The 21378-nt window shown below is 51.3% G+C and overlaps 1 protein-coding gene across 1 annotated transcript in view; it reads left to right on the top strand.

Moving 5' to 3' along the window:
• Positions 1 to 21378, top strand: part of LOC115139061 (lysine-specific demethylase 6B-like) — a 362782-nt gene that overhangs the window by 302405 nt on the left and 38999 nt on the right. The window contains 1 exon segment of the mRNA XM_065025415.1: positions 11762 to 11862. The gene's annotated coding sequence lies outside the window, so the exon portion shown is untranslated.

Here is a 21378-nt window from a genome sequence, read left to right as displayed (position 1 = left end):
AGGAGGAGGAGAGGACAACAGGAGGAGAGGAGAACAGGAAGAGAGGAGAACAGGAGGAGGAAAGGAGAACAGGAGGACTAGAGGAGAAGAGGAGAGGAGAACAAGAGGAGGAGAGGAGAACCGGAGGAGGAGAGGAGAGGAGAACAGGAGGAGGATAGGAGAACAGGAGGAGGAGAGGAGAACAGGAGGAGAGGAGAACAGGAAGAGAGGAGAACAGGAGGAAGAGAGGAGAACAGGAGAAGGAGAGGAGAACATGAGAAGGAGAGGAGGAGGAGAGGAGAACAGGAGGAGAGGAGAACAGGAAGAGAGGAGAAGAGGAGAAGGAGAGGAGGAGGAGAGGAGAAGAGGAGGAGGAGAGGAGAACAGGAGGAGAGGAGAACAGGAAGAGAGGAGAACAGGAGGAGGAAAGGAGAACAGGAGGACTAGAGGAGAAGAGGAGAGGAGAACAAGAGGAGGAGAGGAGAACCGGAGGAGGAGAGGAGAGGAGAACAGGAGGAGGATAGGAGAAAAGGAGGAGGAGAGGAGAACAAGAGGAGAGGAGAACAGGAAGAGAAGAGGAGGAGGAGAGGAGAACAGGAGGAGGAGAGAACAGGAGGAGAGGAGAAGAGGAGGAAGGAGAGGAGGAGGAGAGGAGAAGAGGAGGAGGAGAGGAGAACAGGAGGAGAGGAGAACAGGAAGAGAGGAGAACAGGAGGAGGAAAGGAGAACAGGAGGACTAGAGGAGAAGAGAAGAGGAGAACAAGAGGAGGAGAGGAGAACCGGAGGAGGAGAGGAGAGGAGAACAGGAGGAGGATAGGAGAAAAGGAGGAGGAGAGGAGAACAAGAGGAGAGGAGAACAGGAAGAGAGGAGAACAGGAGGAATAGAGGAGAACAGGAGGATGAGAGGGGAAGTGGAGGAGAGGAGAACAGGAGGAGAGGAGAACAAGAGGAGGAGAGGAGAACCGGAGGAGAGGAGAACAGGAAGAGAGGAGAACAGGAGGAGGAAAGGAGAACAGGAGGACTAGAGGAGAAGAGGAGAGGAGAACAAGAGGAGGAGAGGAGAACAGGAGGAGGAGAGGAGAACAGGAGGAGGAGAGGAGAACAGGAGGAGAGGAGAACAGGAAGAGAGGAGAACAGGAGGAAGAGAGGAGAACAGGAGGAAGACAGGAGAGCAGGAGAAGGAGAGGAGAACAGGAGGAGGAGATGAGGAGGAGAGGAGAACCGGAGGAGGAGAGGAGAACAGGAGGAAGAGAGGAGAACAGGAGGAGGAGAGGAGAACAGGAGGAGGAGAACAGGAGGAGGAGAGGAGAACAGGAGGAGGAGAGAACAGGAGGAGGAAAGGAGAAGAGGAGGAGGAGAGGAGAACATGAGGAGAGGAGAACAGGAGGAGGAAAGGAGAACAGGAGGACTAGAGGAGAACCGGAGGGGAGAACAAGAGGAGGAGAGGAGAACCGGAGGAGGAGAGGAGAGGAGAGGAGAACAGGAGGAGGATAGGAGAACAGGAGGAGGAGAGGAGAACAGGAGGAGAGGAGAACAGGAAGAGAGGAGAACAGGAGGAAGAGAGGAGAACAGGAGAAGGAGAGGAGAACAGGAGGAGGAGATGAGGAGGAGAGGAGAACTGGAGGAGGAGAGGAGAACAGGAGGAAGAGAGGAGAACAGGGAGAGGAGAGGAGAACAGGAGGAGGAGATGAGAAGAGGAGGCGGAGAGGAGAACAGGAGGAGAAGAGGAGTTGGAGAGGAGAACAAGAGGAATAGAGGAGAACAGGAGGAAGAGAGGAGAACAGGAGGAGGAGAGGAGAACAAGAGGAGTAGGGGAGAACAGGAGAAAGAGAGGAGAACAAGAGGGGAATAGGAGGATGAGAGGAGAACACGAGGAGGAGAGGAGAACAGGAGGAGGAGAGGGGAACAAGAGGAGGAGAGGAAAACAGGAAGAGAGGAGAACAGGAGGAGGAAATGAGAACAGGAGGACTAGAGGAGAAGAGGAGAGGAGAACAGGAGGAGAGGAGAACAAGAGGAGGAGAGGAGAACCGGAGGAGAAGAGGAGGAGGAGAACAGGAGGAGGAGAGTAGAACAAGAGGACGAGAGGAGAACTGGAGGAGAGGAGAACAGGAAGAGAGAAGAACAGGAGGAGGAAAGGAGAACAGAAGGAATAGAGGAGAAGAGGAGAGGAGAACAAGAGGAGGAGAGGAGAACAGGAGGAGGAGAGGAGAACAGGAGGAGGATAGGAGAACAGGAGGAGGAGAGGAGAACAGGAGGAGAGGAGAACAGGAAGAGAGAAGAACAGGAGGAAGAGAGGTTGAACAGGAGGAGCAGAGGAGAACAGGAGGAGGAGATTAGGAGGAGAGGAGAACCGGAGGAGGAGAGGAGAACAGGAGGAAGAGAGGAGAACAGGAGGAAGAGAGGAGAACAGGAGGAGGAGAGGAGAAGAGGAGGAGGAGAGGAGAACAGGAGGATGAGAGGGGAAGTGGAGTAGAGGAGAACAGGAGGAGGAGAGGAGAACAAGAGGAGGAGAGGAGAACCGGAGGAGAACAGGAGGAGGAGAACAGGAGGAGGAGAGGAGAACAAGAGGAGGACAGGAGAAGTGGAGGAGAGGAGAACAGGAGGAGGAGAGGAGAACAAGAGGAGGAGAGGAGAACCGGAGGAGAAGAGGAGGAGAAGAACAGGAGGAGGAGAGGAGAACAAGAGGAGGAGAGGAGAACTGGAGGAGGAGAGGAGAACAGGAGGAGGAGAGGAGAACAAGATGAGTAGAGGAGAACAGGAGGAGGAGAGGAGAACAGGAGAAGGAGAGGAGAACAGGAGAAGGAGAGGAGAACAGGAGGAGGAGATGGGGAGGAGAGGAGAACCGGAGGAAGAGAGGAGAACAGGGAGAGGAGAGGAGAACAGGAGGAGGAGAGGAGAAGAGGAGGAGGAGAGGAGAACAGGAGGATGAGAGGGGAAGTGGAGGAGAGGAGAACAGGAGGAGGAGAGGAGAACAAGAGGAGGAAAGGAGAACCAGAGGAAAACAGGAGGAGGAGAGGAGAACAGGAGGAGAGGAGAACAGGAAGAGAGGAGAACAGGAGGAAGAGAGGAGAACAGGAGAAGGAGAGGAGAACAGGAGGAGGAGATGAGGAGGAGAGGAGAACCGGAGGAGGAGAGGAGAACAGGAGGAAGAGAGGAGAACAGGGAGAGGAAAGGAGAACAGGAGGAGGAGATGAGAAGAGGAGGCGGAGAGGAGAACAGGAGGAGAAGAGGAGGAGGAGAGGAGAACAGGAGGAAGAGAGGAGAACAGGAGGAAGAGAGGAGAACAGGAGGAGGAGAGGAGAACAAGAGGAGTAGAGGAGAACAGGAGAAAGAGAGGAGAACAAGAGGGGAATAGGAGGATGAGAGGAGAACACGAGGAGGAGAGGAGAACAGGAGGAGGAGAGGGGAACAAGAGGAGGAAAGGAAAACAGGAAGAGAGGAGAACAGGAGGAGGAAATGAGAACAGGAGGACTAGAGGAGAAGAGGAGAGGAGAACAGGAGGAGAGGAGAACCGGAGGAGAAGAGGAGGAGGAGAACAGGAGGAGGAGAGGAGAACAAGAGGACGAGAGGAGAACTGGAGGAGAGGAGAACAGGAAGAGAGAAGAACAGGAGGAGGAAAGGAGAACAGAAGGACTAGAGGAGAAGAGGAGAGGAGAACAAGAGGAGGAGAGGAGAACAGGAGGAGGAGAGGAGAACAGGAGGAGGATAGGAGAACAGGAGGAGGAGAGGAGAACAGGAGGAGAGGAGAACAGGAGGAAGAGAGGAGAACAGGAGAAGCAGAGGAGAACAGGAGGAGGAGATGAGGAGGAGAGGAGAACCGGAGGAGGAGAGGAGAACAGGAGGAAGAGAGGAGAACAGGAGGAGGAGAGGAGAAGAGGAGGAGGAGAGGAGAACAGGAGGATGAGAGGGGAAGTGGAGGAGAGGAGAACAGGAGGAGGAGAGGAGAACAAGAGGAGGAGAGGAGAACCGGAGGAGAAGAGGAGGAGGAGAACAGGAGGAGGAGAGGAGAACAAGAGGAGGAGAGGAGAAGTGGAGGAGAGGAGAACAGGAGGAGGAGAGGAGAACAAGAGGAGGAGAGGAGAACCGGAGGAGAAGAGGAGGAGAAGAACAGGAGGAGGAGAGGAGAACAAGAGGAGGAGAGGAGAACTGGAGGAGGAGAGGAGAACTGGAGGAGTAGAGGAGAACAGGAGGAGGAGAGGAGAACAAGAGGAGTAGAGGAGAACAGGAGGAGGAGAGGAGAACAGGAGAAGGAGAGGAGAACAGGAGAAGGAGAGGAGAACAGGAGGAGGAGATGAGGAGGAGAGGAGAACCGGAGGAAGAGAGGAGAACAGGAGGAAGAGAGGAGAACAGGGAGAGGAGAGGAGAACAGGAGGAGGAGAGGAGAAGAGGAGGAGGAGAGGAGAACAGGAGGATGAGAGGGGAAGTGGAGGAGAGGAGAACAGGAGGAGGAGAGGAGAACAAGAGGAGGAAAGGAGAACCGGAGGAAAACAGGAGGAGGAGAGGAGAACAGGAGGAGAGGAGAACAGGAAGAGAGGAGAACAGGGAGAGGAGAGGAGAACAGGAGGAGGAGAGGAGAAGAGGAGGAGGAGAGGAGAGCAGGAGGATGAGAGGGGAAGTGGAGGAGAGGAGAACAGGAGGAGGAGAGGAGAACAAGAGGAGGAAAGGAGAACCAGAGGAAAACAGGAGGAGGAGAGGAGAACAGGAGGAGAGGAGAACAGGAAGAGAGGAGAACAGGAGGAAGAGAGGAGAACAGGAGAAGGAGAGGAGAACAGGAGGAGGAGATGAGGAGGAGAGGAGAACCGGAGGAGGAGAGGAGAACAGGAGGAAGAGAGGAGAACAGGGAGAGGAAAGGAGAACAGGAGGAGGAGATGAGAAGAGGAGGCGGAGAGGAGAACAGGAGGAGAAGAGGAGGAGGAGAGGAGAACAGGAGGAAGAGAGGAGAACAGGAGGAAGAGAGGAGAACAGGAGGAGGAGATGAGAACAAGAGGAGTAGAGGAGAACAGGAGAAAGAGAGGAGAACAAGAGGGGAATAGGAGGATGAGAGGAGAACACGAGGAGGAGAGGAGAACAGGAGGAGGAGAGGGGAACAAGAGGAGGAAAGGAAAACAGGAAGAGAGGAGAACAGGAGGAGGAAATGAGAACAGGAGGACTAGAGGAGAAGAGGAGAGGAGAACAGGAGGAGAGGAGAACAAGAGGAGGAGAGGAGGAGGAGAACAGGAGGAGGAGAGGAGAACAAGAGGACGAGAGGAGAAGAGGAGAGGAGAACAAGAGGAGGAGAGGAGAACAGGAGGAGGAGAGGAGAACAGGAGGAGGATAGGAGAACAGGAGGAGGAGAGGAGAACAGGAGGAGAGGAGAACAGGAGGAAGAGAGGAGAACAGGAGAAGCAGAGGAGAACAGGAGGAGGAGATGAGGAGGAGAGGAGAACCGGAGGAGGAGAGGAGAACAGGAGGAAGAGAGGAGAACAGGAGGAAGAGAGGAGAACAGGAGGAGGAGAGGAGAAGAGGAGGAGGAGAGGAGAACAGGAGGATGAGAGGGGAAGTGGAGGAGAGGAGAACAGGAGGAGGAGAGGAGAACAAGAGGAGGAGAGGAGAACCGGAGGAGAAGAGGAGGAGGAGAACAGGAGGAGGAGAGGAGAACAAGAGGAGGAGAGGAGAAGTGGAGGAGAGGAGAACGGGAGGAGGAGAGGAGAACAAGAGGAGGAGAGGAGAACCGGAGGAGAAGAGGAGGAGAAGAACAGGAGGAGGAGAGGAGAACAAGAGGAGGAGAGGAGAACTGGAGGAGGAGAGGAAAACTGGAGGAGTAGAGGAGAACAGGAGGAGGAGAGGAGAACAAGAGGAGTAGAGGAGAACAGGAGGAGGAGAGGAGAACAGGAGAAGGAGAGGAGAACAGGAGAAGGAGAGGAGAACAGGAGGAGGAGATGAGGAGGAGAGGAGAACCGGAGGAAGAGAGGAGAACAGGAGGAAGAGAGGAGAACAGGGAGAGGAGAGGAGAACAGGAGGAGGAGAGGAGAAGAGGAGGAGGAGAGGAGAACAGGAGGATGAGAGGGGAAGTGGAGGAGAGGAGAACAGGAGGAGGAGAGGAGAACAAGAGGAGGAAAGGAGAACCGGAGGAAAACAGGAGGAGGAGAGGAGAACAGGAGGAGAGGAGAACAGGAAGAGAGGAGAACAGGAGGAAGAGAGGAGAACAGGAGAAGGAGAGGAGAACAGGAGGGGGAGATGAGGAGGAGAAGAGAACCGGAGGAGGAGAGGAGAACAGGAGGAAGAGAGGAGAACAGGGAGAGGAGAGGAGAACAGGAGGAGGAGATGAGAAGAGGAGGCGGAGAGGAGAACAGGAGGAGAAGAGGAGGAGGAGAGGAGAACAGGAGGAAGAGAGGAGAACAGGAGGAAGAGAGGAGAACAGGAGGAGGAGAGGAGAACAAGAGGAGTAGAGGAGAACAGGAGAAAGAGAGGAGAACAAGAGGGGAATAGGAGGATGAGAGGAGAAAACGAGGAGGAGAGGAGAACAGGAGGAGGAGAGGGGAACAAGAGGAGGAAAGGAAAACAGGAAGAGAGGAGAACAGGAGGAGGAAATGAGAACAGGAGGACTAGAGGAGAAGAGGAGAGGAGAACAGGAGGAGAGGAGAACAAGAGGAGGAGAGGAGAACCGGAGGAGAAGAGGAGGAGGAGAACAGGAGGAGGAGAGGAGAACAAGAGGAGGAGAAGAGAACTGGAGGAGAGGAGAACAGGAAGAGAGGAGAACAGGAGGAAGAGAGGAGAACAGGAGAAGGAGAGGAGAACAGGAGGAGGAGATGAGGAGGAGAGGAGAACCGGAGGAGGAGAGGAGAACGGAAGGAAGAGAGGAGAACAGGGAGAGGAGAGGAGAACAGGAGGAGGAGATGAGAAGAGGAGGCGGAGAGGAGAACAGGAGGAGAAGAGGAGTTGGAGAGGAGAACAGGAGGAATAGAGGAGAACAGGAGGAGGAGAGGAGAACCGGAGGAGAAGAGGAGGAGGAGAACAGGAGGAGGAGAGGAGAACAAGAGGAGGAGAGGAGAAGTGGAGGAGAGGAGAACAGGAGGAGGAGAGGAGAACAAGAGGAGGAGAGGAGAACAAGAGGAGGAGAGGAGAACTGGAGGAGGAGAGGAGAACTGGAGGAGTAGAGGAGAACAGGAGGAGGAGAGGAGAACAAGAGGAGTAGAGGAGAACAGGAGGAGGAGAGGAGAACAGGAGAAGGAGAGGAGAACAGGAGGAGGAGATGAGGAGGAGAGGAGAACCGGAGGAAGAGAGGAGAACAGGAGGAAGAGAGGAGAACAGGGAGAGGAGAGGAGAACAGGAGGAGGAGAGGAGAAGAGGAGGAGAGGAGAACAGGAGGATGAGAGGGGAAGTGGAGGAGAGGAGAACAGGAGGAGGAGAGGAGAACAAGAGGAGGAAAGGAGAACCGGAGGAAAACAGGAGGAGGAGAGGAGAACAGGAGGAGGAGAGGAGAACAGGAGGAGAGGAGAACAGGAAGAGAGGAGAACAGGAGGAAGAGAGGAAACCAGGAGAAGGAGAGGAGAACGGGAGGAGGAGATGAGGAGGAGAGGAGAACCGAAGGAGGAGAGGAGAACAGGGAGAGGAGAGGAGAACAGGAGGAGGAGATGAGAAGAGGAGGCGGAGAGGAGAACAGGAGGAGAAGAGGAGGAGGAGAGGAGAACAGGAGGAAGAGAGGAGAACAGGAGGAAGAGAGGAGAACAGGAGGAGGAGAGGAGAACAAGAGGAGTAGAGGAGAACAGGAGAAAGAGAGGAGAACAAGAGGGGAATAGGAGGATGAGAGGAGAACACGAGGAGGAGAGGAGAACAGGAGGAGGAGAGGGGAACAAGAGGAGGAGAGGAAAACAGGAAGAGAGGAGAACAGGAGGAGGAAATGAGAACAGGAGGACTAGAGGAGAAGAGGAGAGGAGAACAGGAGGAGAGGAGAACAAGAGGAGGAGGGGAGAACCGGAGGAGAAGAGGAGGAGGAGAACAGGAGGAGGAGAGGGGAACAAGAGGAGGAGAGGAGAACTGGAGGAGAGGAGAACAGGAAGAGAGAAGAACAGGAGGAGGAAAGGAGAACAGAAGGACTAGAGGAGAAGAGGAGAGGAGAACAAGAGGAGGAGAGGAGAACAGGAGGAGGAGAGGAGAACAGGAGGAGGATAGGAGAACAGGAGGAGGAGAGGAGAACAGGAAGAGAGGAGAACAGGAAGAGAGGAGAACAGGAGGAAGAGAGGAATACAGGAGAAGTAGGGGAGAACAGGAGGAGGAGATGAGGAGGAGAGGAGAACCGGAGGAGGAGAGGAGAACAGGAGGAAGAGAGGAGAACAGGAGGAAGAGAGGAGAACAGGAGGAGGAGAGGAGAAGAGGAGGAGGAGAGGAGAACAGGAGGATGAGAGGGGAAGTGGAGGAGAGGAGAACAGGAGGAGGAGAGGAGAACAAGAGGAGGAGAGGACAACCGGAGGAGAAGAGGAGGAGGAGAACAGGAGGAGGAGAGGAGAACAAGAGGAGGAGAGGAGAAGTGGAGGAGAGGAGAACAGGAGGAGGAGAGGAGAACAAGAGGAGGAGATGAGAGCCGGAGGAGAAGAGGAGGAGAAGAACAGGAGGAGGAGAGGAGAACAAGAGGAGGATAGGAGAACTGGAGGAGGCGAGGAGAACTGGAGGAGTAGAGGAGAACAGGAGGAGGAGAGGAGAACAAGAGGAGTAGAGGAGAACAGGAGGAGGAGAGGAGAACAGGAGAAGGAGAGGAGAACAGGAGAAGGAGAGGAGAACGGGAGGAGGCGAGGAGAACTGGAGGAGTAGAGGAGAACAGGAGGAGGAGAGGAGAACAAGAGGAGTAGAGGAGAACAGGAGGAGGAGAGGAGAAGAGGAGGAGGAGAGGAGAACAGGAGGATGAGAGGGGAAGTGGAGGAGAGGAGAACAGGAGGAGGAGAGGAGAACAAGAGGAGGAGAGGACAACCGGAGGAGAAGAGGAGGAGGAGAACAGGAGGAGGAGAGGAGAACAAGAGGAGGAGAGGAGAAGTGGAGGAGAGGAGAACAGGAGGAGGAGAGGAGAACAAGAGGAGGAGACGAGAGCCGGAGGAGAAGAGGAGGAGAAGAACAGGAGGAGGAGAGGAGAACAAGAGGAGGATAGGAGAACTGGAGGAGGCGAGGAGAACTGGAGGAGTAGAGGAGAACAGGAGGAGGAGAGGAGAACAAGAGGAGTAGAGGAGAACGGGAGGAGGAGATGAGGAGGAGAGGAGAACCGGAGGAGGAGAGGAGAACAGGAGGAAGAGAGGAGAACAGGGGGAGGAGAGGAGAACAAGAGGAGGAAAGGAGAACCGGAGGAAAACAGGAGGAGGAGAGGAGAACAAGAGGAGGAGAGGAGAACTGGAGGAGGAGAGGAGAACAGGAGGAGAGGAGAACTGGAGGAGGAGAGGAGAACAGGAAGAGAGGAGAACAGGAGGAGGAAAGGAGAACAGGAAGAGAGGAGAACAGGAGGAGGAAATGAGAACAAGAGGAGGAGAGGAGAACTGGAGGAGGAAAGGAGAACAGGAGGACTAGAGGAGAAGAGGAGAGGAGAACAAGAGGAGGAGAGGAGAACCGGAGTAGGAGAGGAGAGGAGAACAGGAGGAGGATAGGAGAACAGGAGGAGGAGAGGAGAACAGGAGGAGAGGAGAACAGGAAGAGAGGAGAACAGGAGGAAGAGAGGAGAATAGGAGAAGGAGAGGAGAACCGGAGGAGAAGAGGAGGAAGAGAACAGGAGGAGGAGAGGAGAAGAGGAGGAGGAGGGGAGAACAAGAGGAGGAGAGGAGAAGAGGAGGAGGAGAAGAGGAGGAGGAGGGGAGAACAAGAGGAGTAGAGGAGAACAGGAGGAGAGGAGGAGAGGAGAACAGGAGAAGGAGAGGAGAACAGGAGGAGGAGATGAGGAGGAGAGGAGAACCGGAGGAAGAGAGGAGAACAGGAGGAAGAGAGGAGAACAGGGAGAGGAGAGGAGAACAGGAGGAGGAGAGGAGAAGAGGAGGAGGAGAGGAGAACAGGAGGATGAGAGGGGAAGTGGAGGAGAGGAGAACAGGAGGAGGAGAGGAGAACAAGAGGAGGAGAATAGAACCAGAGGAGAAGAGGAGGAGGAGAGGAGAACAAGAGGAGGAGAGGAGAACTGGAGGAGGAGAGGAGAAGAGGAGGAGAGGAGAACAGGAGGAGGAGAGGAGAACAGGAGGAGGAGAGGAGAAGAGGAGGAGGAGAGGAGAACAGGAGGAGGAGAGGAGAACAGGAGGAGGAGAGGGAAGAGGAGGAGAGGAGAACAGGAGGATGAGAGGGGAAGTGTAGGAGAGGAGAACAGGAGGAGGAGAGGAGAACAGGAGGAGAATAGGAGGAGAGGAGAACTGGAGGAGGAGAGGAGAACAGGAGGAGGAGAGGAGAAGAGGAGGAGGAGAGGAGAACAGGAGGAGGAGAGGAGAACAGGAGGAGGAGAGGGAAGGGTAGGAGAGGAGAACAGGAGGATGAGAGGGGAAGTGTAGGAGAGGAGAACAGGAGGAGGAGAGGAGAACAGGAGGAGGAGAATAGAACCAGAGGAGAAGAGGAGGAGGAGAGGAGAACAAGAGGAGGAGAGGAGAACTGGAGGAGGAGAGGAGAACAGGGGAGGAGAGGAGAACAGGAGGGAGAGAGGAGTACAGGAGGAGGAGAGGAGAACAGGAGGGAGAGAGGAGTACAGGAGGAGGAGAGCAGAAGAGGAGAGGAGAATAGGAGGGGGAGATGTGGAGGGAGGAGAGGTGGAGAGTAGAACAGGAGGAGGAGAGGTGGGGAGAACAGGAGGAGGAGAGGTGGAGAGGAGAACAGGAGGAGGAGAGGTAGAGGAGAACAGGAGGAGGAGAGGTGGAGAGGAGAACGGGACGAGGAGAGGTGGAGAGGAGAATAGGAGGAGGAGAGTTGGAGGGAGGACAGGAGGAGCAGAGGTGGAGAGGAGAACAGGAGGAGGAGAGGTGGAGAGGAGAACGGGAGGAGGAGAAGTAGAGAGGAGAATAGGAGGAGGAGAGTTGGAGGGAGGACAGGAGGAGCAGAGGTGGGGAGAACAGGAGGAGGAGGGTGGAGAGGAGAGGAGAACAGGAGGAGGAGAGGTGGAGAGGAGAACAGGAGGAAGGACAGGAGGAGGAGAGGTGGGGAGAACAGGAGGAGGAGAGGTGGGGAGAACAGGAGGAGGAGAGGTGGGGAGAACAGGAGGAGGAGAGGTGGAGAGGAGAACAGGAGGAGGAGAACAGGAGGAGGAGAGGTGGAGAGGAGAACAGGAGGAGGAGAGTTGGAGGGAGGACAGACAGGGGAGGGAGGAGATGAGAACAGTTCAAGTAGGGCGTAGGAGTGAGTAGAGTACATGACATTTAGGTTGAGTGTACTCGGTGTAAACCACAACCCCATGTTAGGAAAGGGCATGCAAACTGGTGTGTATGTGTGTGGGAAGAGGTGTACCAGAGTGCCACCTGTTCTTGTTCACATGACTCTGGGGTAACACTCTGAGTCACTCGGGAACAGGCAGCACATGCCACACACAGACACAGATGGCCACAGCACCAGCCAAGGCAGTGCTGCATGTTTGGGCGGATTCACACTGTGGCTTTATGAACCACAGAGTGACAAGTTAACCATGTTTTGACCACAGACTAAAATATTGACCGTTTGTGAACCCCAGACTGCAATGTTTGTTGTGTTACCATTCCACCGTAGAATGACATGCCAGCCATGTTGTAACCACTTACTAAAATGTTGAGCGCCTTTTGACCCCAAGCCTAGACTGACCGTGTTGTCGACCATGTTCTGTTTTCCAGGAGGCGCAGACAGAAAGAGAGACAGAGGTGTGGTAATATGTTGGTCAACTGAAGCTCTACAACGTCCCTGCCACTGACCAGGCTGAAGACGTGTGATGCAGGTAAGCCTCTACTGCTCTGATGGTTTTTACTTCACTGTGTCTGTTACACATATACATACACACACACACACTTCACTCTCTCTCTCTCCTGGTCTCAATCTCTCTCTCTCTTACACACACATGTGGAGAGAGAGACATGGTGAAAGAGGGAGAGGGAGACTGGGAGTGAGAGAGAGAGAGACTGGGAGAGTGAGAGACTGGGAGAGTGAGAGCCTGGGAGAGTGAGAGCCTGGGAGAGTGAGAGACTGGGAGAGGGAGAGCCTGGGAGAGAGAGAGAGACTGGGAGAGTGAGAGACTGGGAGAGTGAGAGCCTGGGAGAGGGAGCACCTGGGAGAGGGAGAGCCTGGGAGAGAGAGACTGGGAGAGTGAGAGACTGGGAGAGTGAGAGACTGGGAGAGTGAGAGCCTGGGAGAGAGAGAGAGACTGGGAGAGTGAGAGACTGGGAGAGGGAGAGCCTGGGAGAGAGAGAGAGACTGGGAGAGTGAGAGACTGGGAGAGTGAGAGCCTGGGAGAGGGAGCACCTGGGAGAGGGAGAGCCTGGGAGAGAGAGAGACTGGGAGAAAGAGACTGGGAGAAAGAGAAACTGGGAGACAGATACTGGGAGTGAGAGACTAGGAGACTGAGTGAGAGAGACTGGGAGAGACTGGGAGAGAGAGAGACTGGGAGAGCCTGGGAGAGAGAGCGACTGGGAGAGCCTGGGAGAGAGAGAGACTGGGAGAAAGAGAATGGGAGAAAGAGAAACTGGGAGACAGAGACTGGGAGTGAGAGACTAGGAGACTGGGTGGGTGAGAGCGACTGGGAGAGCCTGGGAGAGGGAGTGACTGGGAGAGAGAGAGACTATGAGAGGGAGAGACTGGGAGAGAGAGAGAGAGAGAGAGAGAGAGAGAGAGAGAGAGAGAGAGAGAGAGAGAGGGGGGGACTGGGACTGAGAGAGACTAGAGGAGAGAGACTAGGAGAGAGAGACTGGGAGAAAGAGACTGGGAGAGAGAGAGACTGGGAGAGCCTGAGAGAGAGAGCGACTGGGAGAGCCTGGGAGAGGGAGAGACTGGGAGAGGGAGAGACTGGGAGAGAGGGAGACTGGGAGAGAGAGAGAGAGAGAGAGAGAGAGCCTGGGAGAGGGAGCACCTGGGAGAGGGAGAGCCTGGGAGAGAGAGACTGGGAGAGTGAGAGACTGGCCTAAACATCAGTGCCACAGGTAACTTCCACAAAGCTGTGAACGATCTGAGAGACAAGGCAAGAAGGGCATTCTATGCCATCAAAAGAAACATAAATTTCAACATACCAATTAGGATTTGGCTAAAAATACTTGAATCAGTCATAGAGCCCATTGCCCTTTATGGTTGTGAGGTCTGGGGTCCGCTCACCAACCAAGACTTCACAAAATGGGACAAACACCAAATTGAGACTCTGCACGCAGAATTCTGCAAAAATATCCTCCGTGTACAACGTAAAACACCAAATAATGCATGCAGAGCAGAATTAGGCCGATACCCACTAATTATCAAAATCCAGAAAAGAGCCATTAAATTCTACAACCACCTAAAAGGAAGCGATTCACAAACCTTCCATAACAAAGCCATCACCTACAGAGAGATGAACCTGGAGAAGAGTCCCTAAGCAAGCTGGTCCTGGGGCTCTGTTCACAAACACAAACATACCCTACAGAGCCCCAGGACAACAGCACAATTAGACCCAACCAAATCATGAGAAAACAAAAAGATAATTACTTAACACATTGGAAAGAATTAACAAAAAAACAGAGCAAACTAGAATGCTATTTGGCCCTAAACAGAGAGTACACAGCGGCAGAATACCTGACCACTGTGACTGACCCAAAATTAAGGAAAGCTTTGACTATGTACAGACTCAGTGAGCATAGCCTTGCTATTGAGAAAGGCCGCCGTAGGCAGACATGGCTCTCAAGAGAAGACAGGCTATGTGCTCACTGCCCACAAAATGAGGTGGAAACTGAGCTGCACTTCCTAACCTCCTGCCCAATGTATGACCATATTAGAGATACATATTTCCCCCAGATCACACAGATCCACAAAGAATTCGAAAACAAATCCAATTTTGAAAAACTCCCATATCTACTGGGTGAAATTCCACAGTGTGCCATCACAGCAGCAAGATTTGTGACCTGTTGCCACGAGAAAAGGGCAACCAGTGAAGAACAAACACCATTGTAAATACAACCCATATTTATGCTTATTTATTTTATCTTGTGTCCTTTAACTATTTGTACATTGTATATATATATATATATAATATGACATTTGTAATGTCTTTACTGTTTTGAAACTTCTGTATGTGTAATGTTTACTGTTCATTTTTGTTGTTTTTCACCTTATATATTCACTTTGTATGTTGTCTACCTCACTTGCTTTGGCAATGTTAACACATGTTTCCCATGCCAATAAAGCCCTTGAATTGAATTGAATTGAATTGATAGAGAGAGAAATGTATGATAATTAGAGAGAGAGGAGAGAAACTAGGTGAGAGAGACTGGGAGAGAGAGAGAGATTTATGATAATGAGAGAGAGAGGAGAGATAGTGACTGAGAGAGACTAGGAGCGAGAGGGGGAGAGAGAGAGGGGGAGAGAGAGAGAGAGAGAGAGAGAGAGAGAGAGAGATTTATGATAATGAGTGAGGCTTGTGTAATGATGGGTGTGAGTCAATCGTTTCTCCGTGTGGTTAATGATGATGTGTCACTGTGTGTGTGTGGAGTAAGATTGACTGGACTTGTAGCGACATGGTCTGAGTCAGGACTGTGTGTGGAGTGGTGAGTGATGATCGTGTCTGTTATTCTCCCTGTCCACACAGAGTGGAGGCTGTGAGGCACTGCCTGCAGCAATGACACATCCTACTACTGTAACTACACACACACACACTCCCTCTCTCTCTCTCTCTCTCTCTCTCTCTCTCTCTCTGTGTCTTTCTTTCTTTCTGTCTCTCTCTCTCTCTGTCTTTCTCTCTCTTTCTTTCTTTCTTCTCTCTCTCTCTCTCTCTCTTTCTTTCTTTCTCTCTCTCTCGTTCTTTCTTTCTTTCTCTCTCTCTTTCTTTCTTTCTTTCTTTTTCTCTCTCTCTCTCTTTCTTTCTTTCTTTCTTTCTCTCTTTCTTTCTTTCTTTCTTTCTTTCTCTCTTTCTTTCTCTCTTTCTTTCTTTCTTTCTTTCTCTCTTTCTTTCTTTCTTTCTCTCTCTCTTTCTTTCTTTCTTTCTTTCTCGCTTTCTTTCTCTCTTTCTTTCTTTCTTTCTCTCTCTTTCTCTCTCTCTTTCTTTCTTTCTTTCTTTCTTTCTCTCTTTCTTTCTTTCTTTCTACTAATGTAGCGTTCTGAATTAATGTTATTTGAAAGGGAAGCTGCATCCTCTGATTTGGCCTCGTTTTTCCTGGCAGCCATGACAGAAGCCAAATGTGAGTTGGCTTGGGGGTGTGGTTTGATGTTGGTGTCACACCCTGACCTTAGAGAGCCATTTTATTTCTCTATTTGGTTAGGTCAGGGTGTGATGTGGGGTGGGCATTCTATTTTTTGTTTTCTATGTTTCTATATTTCTTTGTTTTGGCCGGGTATGGTTCTCAATCAGGGACAGCTGTCTATCGTTGTCTCTGATTGGGAATCATACTTAGGTAGCCCTTTTTCCCTCCTTTCAGTGTGGGTAGTTATCTTTGTTAGTGGCACTATACCCCTGTAAGCTTCACGGTTGTTTTGTTATTTCCTTGTTTTGTTGGCGACATTTTATATAAATAAAAGAAAATGTACGCTCACCTCGCTGCACCTTGGTCTCCTTCCAACGACGGCCGTGACAGTTGGTGTTTCTTGGGTGTATCCTTCCCACCACCAAGACACACGCATCTGTCAGAACCTTGTTTTCCCCTACTCAGTCACCACAAACAAACCTCCCGCAGGTGGACTTCAACAACTACAGGCTGATTTGATGTAGATATTCGAAACTAAGCGTTTCGTAACGGGTCCATGTTTTATAAACGGCGCTTTACTTAATACCATAGAAGCAGTGTTATGCCAATATAACAATGTGCACCTTTCATTGTCAATCCCAGCCGTTACAGACACGGTGCCGATCAGCATTTTGTCTGGTGGTAACGGGGTTACCTTGGCGAACATGTCAGAGGGCTCATTCCTTCCTGTGCGCTGTCCCATATACAACAGACGTACCCTGATCCTGGTGCAGAATACACAAGGTTTCTCCCTCTGTGTATTGAATGATACCATTCAATTCATTAAATAAACAAAGACAACACAAGTAAATTTGTGTCTGGTAAAAAAATGTATTCCGAGTGTCAGGTCTCTCTCCATTCAGAGACAACAGTACAGAGTGTCAGGTCTCTCTCCATTCAGAGACATCAGTACAGAGTGTCAGGTCTCTCTCCATTCAGAGACATCACTACAGAGTGCCAGGTCTCTCTCCATTCAGAGACATCACTACAGAGTGCCAGGTCTCTCTCCATTCAGAGACATCAGTACAGAGTGCCAGGTCTCTCTCCATTCAGAGACATCAGTACAGAGTGTCAGGTCTCTCTCCATTCAGAGACAACAGTACAGAGTGTCAGGTCTCTCTCCATTCAGAGACATCAGTACAGAGTGTCAGGTCTCTCTCCATTCAGAGACAACAGTACAGAGTGTCAGGTCTCTCTCCATTCAGAGACAACAGTACAGAGTGTCAGGTCTCTCTCCATTCAGAGACAACAGTACAGAGTGTCAGGTCTCTCTCCATTCAGAGACATCAGTACAGAGTGTCAGGTCTCTCTCCATTCAGAGACAACAGTACAGAGTGTCAGGTCTCTCTCCATTCAGAGACATCAGTACAGAGTGTCAGGTCTCTCTCCATTCAGAGACATCAGTACAGAGTGTCAGGTCTCTCTCCATTCAGAGACATCAGTACAGAGTGTCAGGTCTCTCTCCATTCAGAGACAACAGTACAGAGTGCCAGGTCTCTCTCCATTCAGAGACAACAGTACAGAGTGTCAGGTCTCTCTCCATTCAGAGACAACAGTACAGAGTGTCAGGTCTCTCTCCATTCAGAGACATCAGTACAGAGTGTCAGGTCTCTCTCCATTCAGAGACAACAGTACAGAGTGTCAGGTCTCTCTCCATTCAGAGACATCAGTACAGAGTGTCAGGTCTCTCTCCATTCAGAGACAACAGTACAGAGTGTCAGGTCTCTCTCCATTCAGAGACATCAGTACAGAGTGTCAGGTCTCTCTCCATTCAGAGACAACAGTACAGAGTGTCAGGTCTCTCTCCATTCAGAGACATCAGTACAGAGTGTCAGGTCTCTCTCCATTCAGAGACATCAGTACAGAGTGCCAGGTCTCTCTCCATTCAGAGACATCAGTACAGAGTGTCAGGTCTCTCTCCATTCAGAGACAACAGTACAGAGTGTCAGGTCTCTCTCCATTCAGAGACATCAGTACAGAGTGCCAGGTCTCTCTCCATTCAGAGACATCAGTACAGAGTGTCAGGTCTCTCTCCATTCAGAGACAACAGTACAGAGTGCCAGGTCTCTCTCCATTTAGAGACATCAGTACAGAGTGCCAGGTCTCTCTCCATTCAGAGACATCAGTACAGAGTGTCAGGTCTCTCTCCATTCAGAGACATCAGTACAGAGTGTCAGGTCTCTCTCCATTCAGAGACATCAGTACAGAGTGTCAGGTCTCTCCATTCAGAGACAACAGTACAGAGTGTCAGGTCTCTCTCCATTCAGAGACATCAGTACAGAGTGTCAGGTCTCTCTCCATTCAGAGACATCAGTACAGAGTGTCAGGTCTCTCTCCATTCAGAGACAACAGTACAGAGTGTCAGGTCTCTCTCCATTCAGAGACATCAGTACAGAGTGTCAGGTCTCTCTCCATTCAGAGACAACAGTACAGAGTGTCAGGTCTCTCTCCATTCAGAGACATCAGTACAGAGTGCCAGGTCTCTCTCCATTTAGAGACATCAGTACAGAGTGTCAGGTCTCTCTCCATTCAGAGACATCAGTACAGAGTGTCAGGTCTCTCTCCATTCAGAGACATCAGTACAGAGTGTCAGGTCTCTCTCCATTCAGAGACAACAGTACAGAGTGTCAGGTCTCTCTCCATTCAGAGACATCAGTACAGAGTGTCAGGTCTCTCTCCATTCAGAGACATCAGTACAGAGTGCCAGGTCTCTCTCCTTTCAGAGACATCAGTACAGAGTGTCAGGTCTCTCTCCATTCAGAGACAACAGTACAGAGTGTCAGGTCTCTCTCCATTCAGAGACATCAGTACAGAGTGCCAGGTCTCTCTCCATTCAGAGACATCAGTACAGAGTGTCAGGTCTCTCTCCATTCAGAGACAACAGTACAGAGTGCCAGGTCTCTCTCCATTTAGAGACATCAGTACAGAGTGCCAGGTCTCTCTCCATTCAGAGACATCAGTACAGAGTGTCAGGTCTCTCTCCATTCAGAGACATCAGTACAGAGTGTCAGGTCTCTCTCCATTCAGAGACATCAGTACAGAGTGTCAGGTCTCTCTCCATTCAGAGACATCAGTACAGAGTGCCAGGTCTCTCTCCATTCAGAGACATCAGTACAGAGTGTCAGGTCTCTCTCCATTCAGAGACAACAGTACAGAGTGCCAGGTCTCTCTCCATTCAGAGACATCAGTACAGAGTGTCAGGTCTCTCTCCATTCAGAGACATCAGTACAGAGTGTCAGGTCTCTCTCCATTCAGAGACATCAGTACAGAGTGTCAGGTCTCTCTCCATTCAGAGACAACAGTACAGAGTGTCATGTCTCTCTCCATTCAGAGACATCAGTACAGAGTGTCAGGTCTCTCTCCATTCAGATACATCAGTACAGAGTGTCAGGTCTCTCTCCATTCAGAGACATCAGTACAGAGTGTCAGGTCTCTCTCCATTCAGAGACAACAGTACAGAGTGTCAGGTCTCTATTTCCATTCAGAGACATCAGTACAGAGTGTCAGGTCTCTCTCCATTCAGAGACATCACTACAGAGTGCCAGGTCTCTCTCCATTCAGAGACATCAGTACAGAGTGTCAGGTCTCTCTCCATTCAGAGACAACAGTACAGAGTGCCAGGTCTCTCTCCATTTAGAGACATCAGTACAGAGTGCCAGGTCTCTCTCCATTCAGAGACATCAGTACAGAGTGTCAGGTCTCTCTCCATTCAGAGACATCAGTACAGAGTGTCAGGTCTCTCTCCATTCAGAGACATCAGTACAGAGTGTCAGGTCTCTCTCCATTCAGAGACATCAGTACAGAGTGCCAGGTCTCTCTCCATTCAGAGACATCAGTACAGAGTGTCAGGTCTCTCTCCATTCAGAGACAACAGTACAGAGTGCCAGGTCTCTCTCCATTCAGAGACATCAGTACAGAGTGTCAGGTCTCTCTCCATTCAGAGACATCAGTACAGAGTGTCAGGTCTCTCTCCATTCAGAGACAACAGTACAGAGTGTCAGGTCTCTCTCCATTCAGAGACATCAGTACAGAGTGGCAGGTCTCTCTCCATTCAGAGACATCAGTACAGAGTGTCAGGTCTCTCTCCATTCAGAGACATCAGTACAGAGTGTCAGGTCTCTCTCCATTCAGAGACATCAGTACAGAGTGTCAGGTCTCTCTCCATTCAGAGACATCAGTACAGAGTGTCAGGTCTCTCTCCATTCAGAGACATCAGTACAGAGTGTCAGGTCTCTCTCCATTCAGAGACAACAGTACAGAGTGTCAGGTCTCTCTCCATTCAGAGACATCAGTACAGAGTGTCAGGTCTCTCTCCATTCAGAGACATCAGTACAGAGTGTCAGGTCTCTCTCCATTCAGAGACATCAGTACAGAGTGCCAGGTCTCTCTCCATTCAGAGACATCAGTACAGAGTGTCAGGTCTCTCTCCATTCAGAGACATCAGTACAGAGTGTCAGGTCTCTCTCCATTCAGAGACATCAGTACAGAGTGTCAGGTCTCTCTCCATTCAGAGACATCAGTACAGAGTGTCAGGTCTCTCTCCATTCAGAGACAACAGTACAGAGTGTCAGGTCTCTATTTCCATTCAGAGAGACATCAGTACAGAGTGTCAGGTCTCTCTCCATTCAGAGACATCACTACAGAGTGCCAGGTCTCTCTCCATTCAGAGACATCAGTACAGAGTGTCAGGTCTCTCTCCATTCAGAGACAACAGTACAGAGTGCCAGGTCTCTCTCCATTTAGAGACATCAGTACAGAGTGCCAGGTCTCTCTCCATTCAGAGACATCAGTACAGAGTGTCAGGTCTCTCTCCATTCAGAGACATCAGTACAGAGTGTCAGGTCTCTCTCCATTCAGAGACATCAGTACAGAGTGTCAGGTCTCTCTCCATTCAGAGACATCAGTACAGAGTGCCAGGTCTCTCTCCATTCAGAGACATCAGTACAGAGTGTCAGGTCTCTCTCCATTCAGAGACAACAGTACAGAGTGCCAGGTCTCTCTCCATTCAGAGACATCAGTACAGAGTGTCAGGTCTCTCTCCATTCAGAGACATCAGTACAGAGTGTCAGGTCTCTCTCCATTCAGAGACAACAGTACAGAGTGTCAGGTCTCTCTCCATTCAGAGACATCAGTACAGAGTGGCAGGTCTCTCTCCATTCAGAGACATCAGTACAGAGTGTCAGGTCTCTCTCCATTCAGAGACATCAGTACAGAGTTTCAGGTCTCTCTCCATTCAGAGACATCAGTACAGAGTGTCAGGTCTCTCTCCATTCAGAGACATCAGTACAGAGTGTCAGGTCTCTCTCCATTCAGAGACATCAGTACAGAGTGTCAGGTCTCTCTCCATTCAGAGACAACAGTACAGAGTGTCAGGTCTCTCTCCATTCAGAGACATCAGTACAGAGTGTCAGGTCTCTCTCCATTCAGAGACATCAGTACAGAGTGTCAGGTCTCTCTCCATTCAGAGACATCAGTACAGAGTGCCAGGTCTCTCTCCATTCAGAGACATCAGTACAGAGTGTCAGGTCTCTCTCCATTCAGAGACATCAGTACAGAGTGTCAGGTCTCTCTCCATTCAGAGACATCAGTACAGTGTGTCAGGTCTCTCTCCATTCAGAGACATCAGTACAGAGTGTCAGGTCTCTCTCCATTCAGAGACAACAGTACAGAGTGTCAGGTCTCTATTTCCATTCAGAGACATCAGTACAGAGTGTCAGGTCTCTCTCCATTCAGAGACATCTCTACAGAGTGCCAGGTCTCTCTCCATTCAGAGACATCAGTACAGAGTGTCAGGTCTCTCTCCATTCAGAGACAACAGTACAGAGTGCCAGGTCTCTCTCCATTTAGAGACATCAGTACAGAGTGCCAGGTCTCTCTCCATTCAGAGACATCAGTACAGAGTGTCAGGTCTCTCTCCATTCAGAGACATCAGTACAGAGTGTCAGGTCTCTCTCCATTCAGAGACATCAGTACAGAGTGCCAGGTCTCTCTCCATTCAGAGACATCAGTACAGAGTGTCAGGTCTCTCTCCATTCAGAGACAACAGTACAGAGTGCCAGGTC

Source organism: Oncorhynchus nerka, linkage group LG12, assembly GCF_034236695.1.
Source record: "Oncorhynchus nerka isolate Pitt River linkage group LG12, Oner_Uvic_2.0, whole genome shotgun sequence".
NCBI classification, from domain to species: Eukaryota; Metazoa; Chordata; class Actinopteri; order Salmoniformes; family Salmonidae; genus Oncorhynchus; species Oncorhynchus nerka.
The sequence above is the reverse complement of the archived record's forward strand: the minus strand, read 5'-3'. Positions and strand labels throughout refer to the sequence as shown.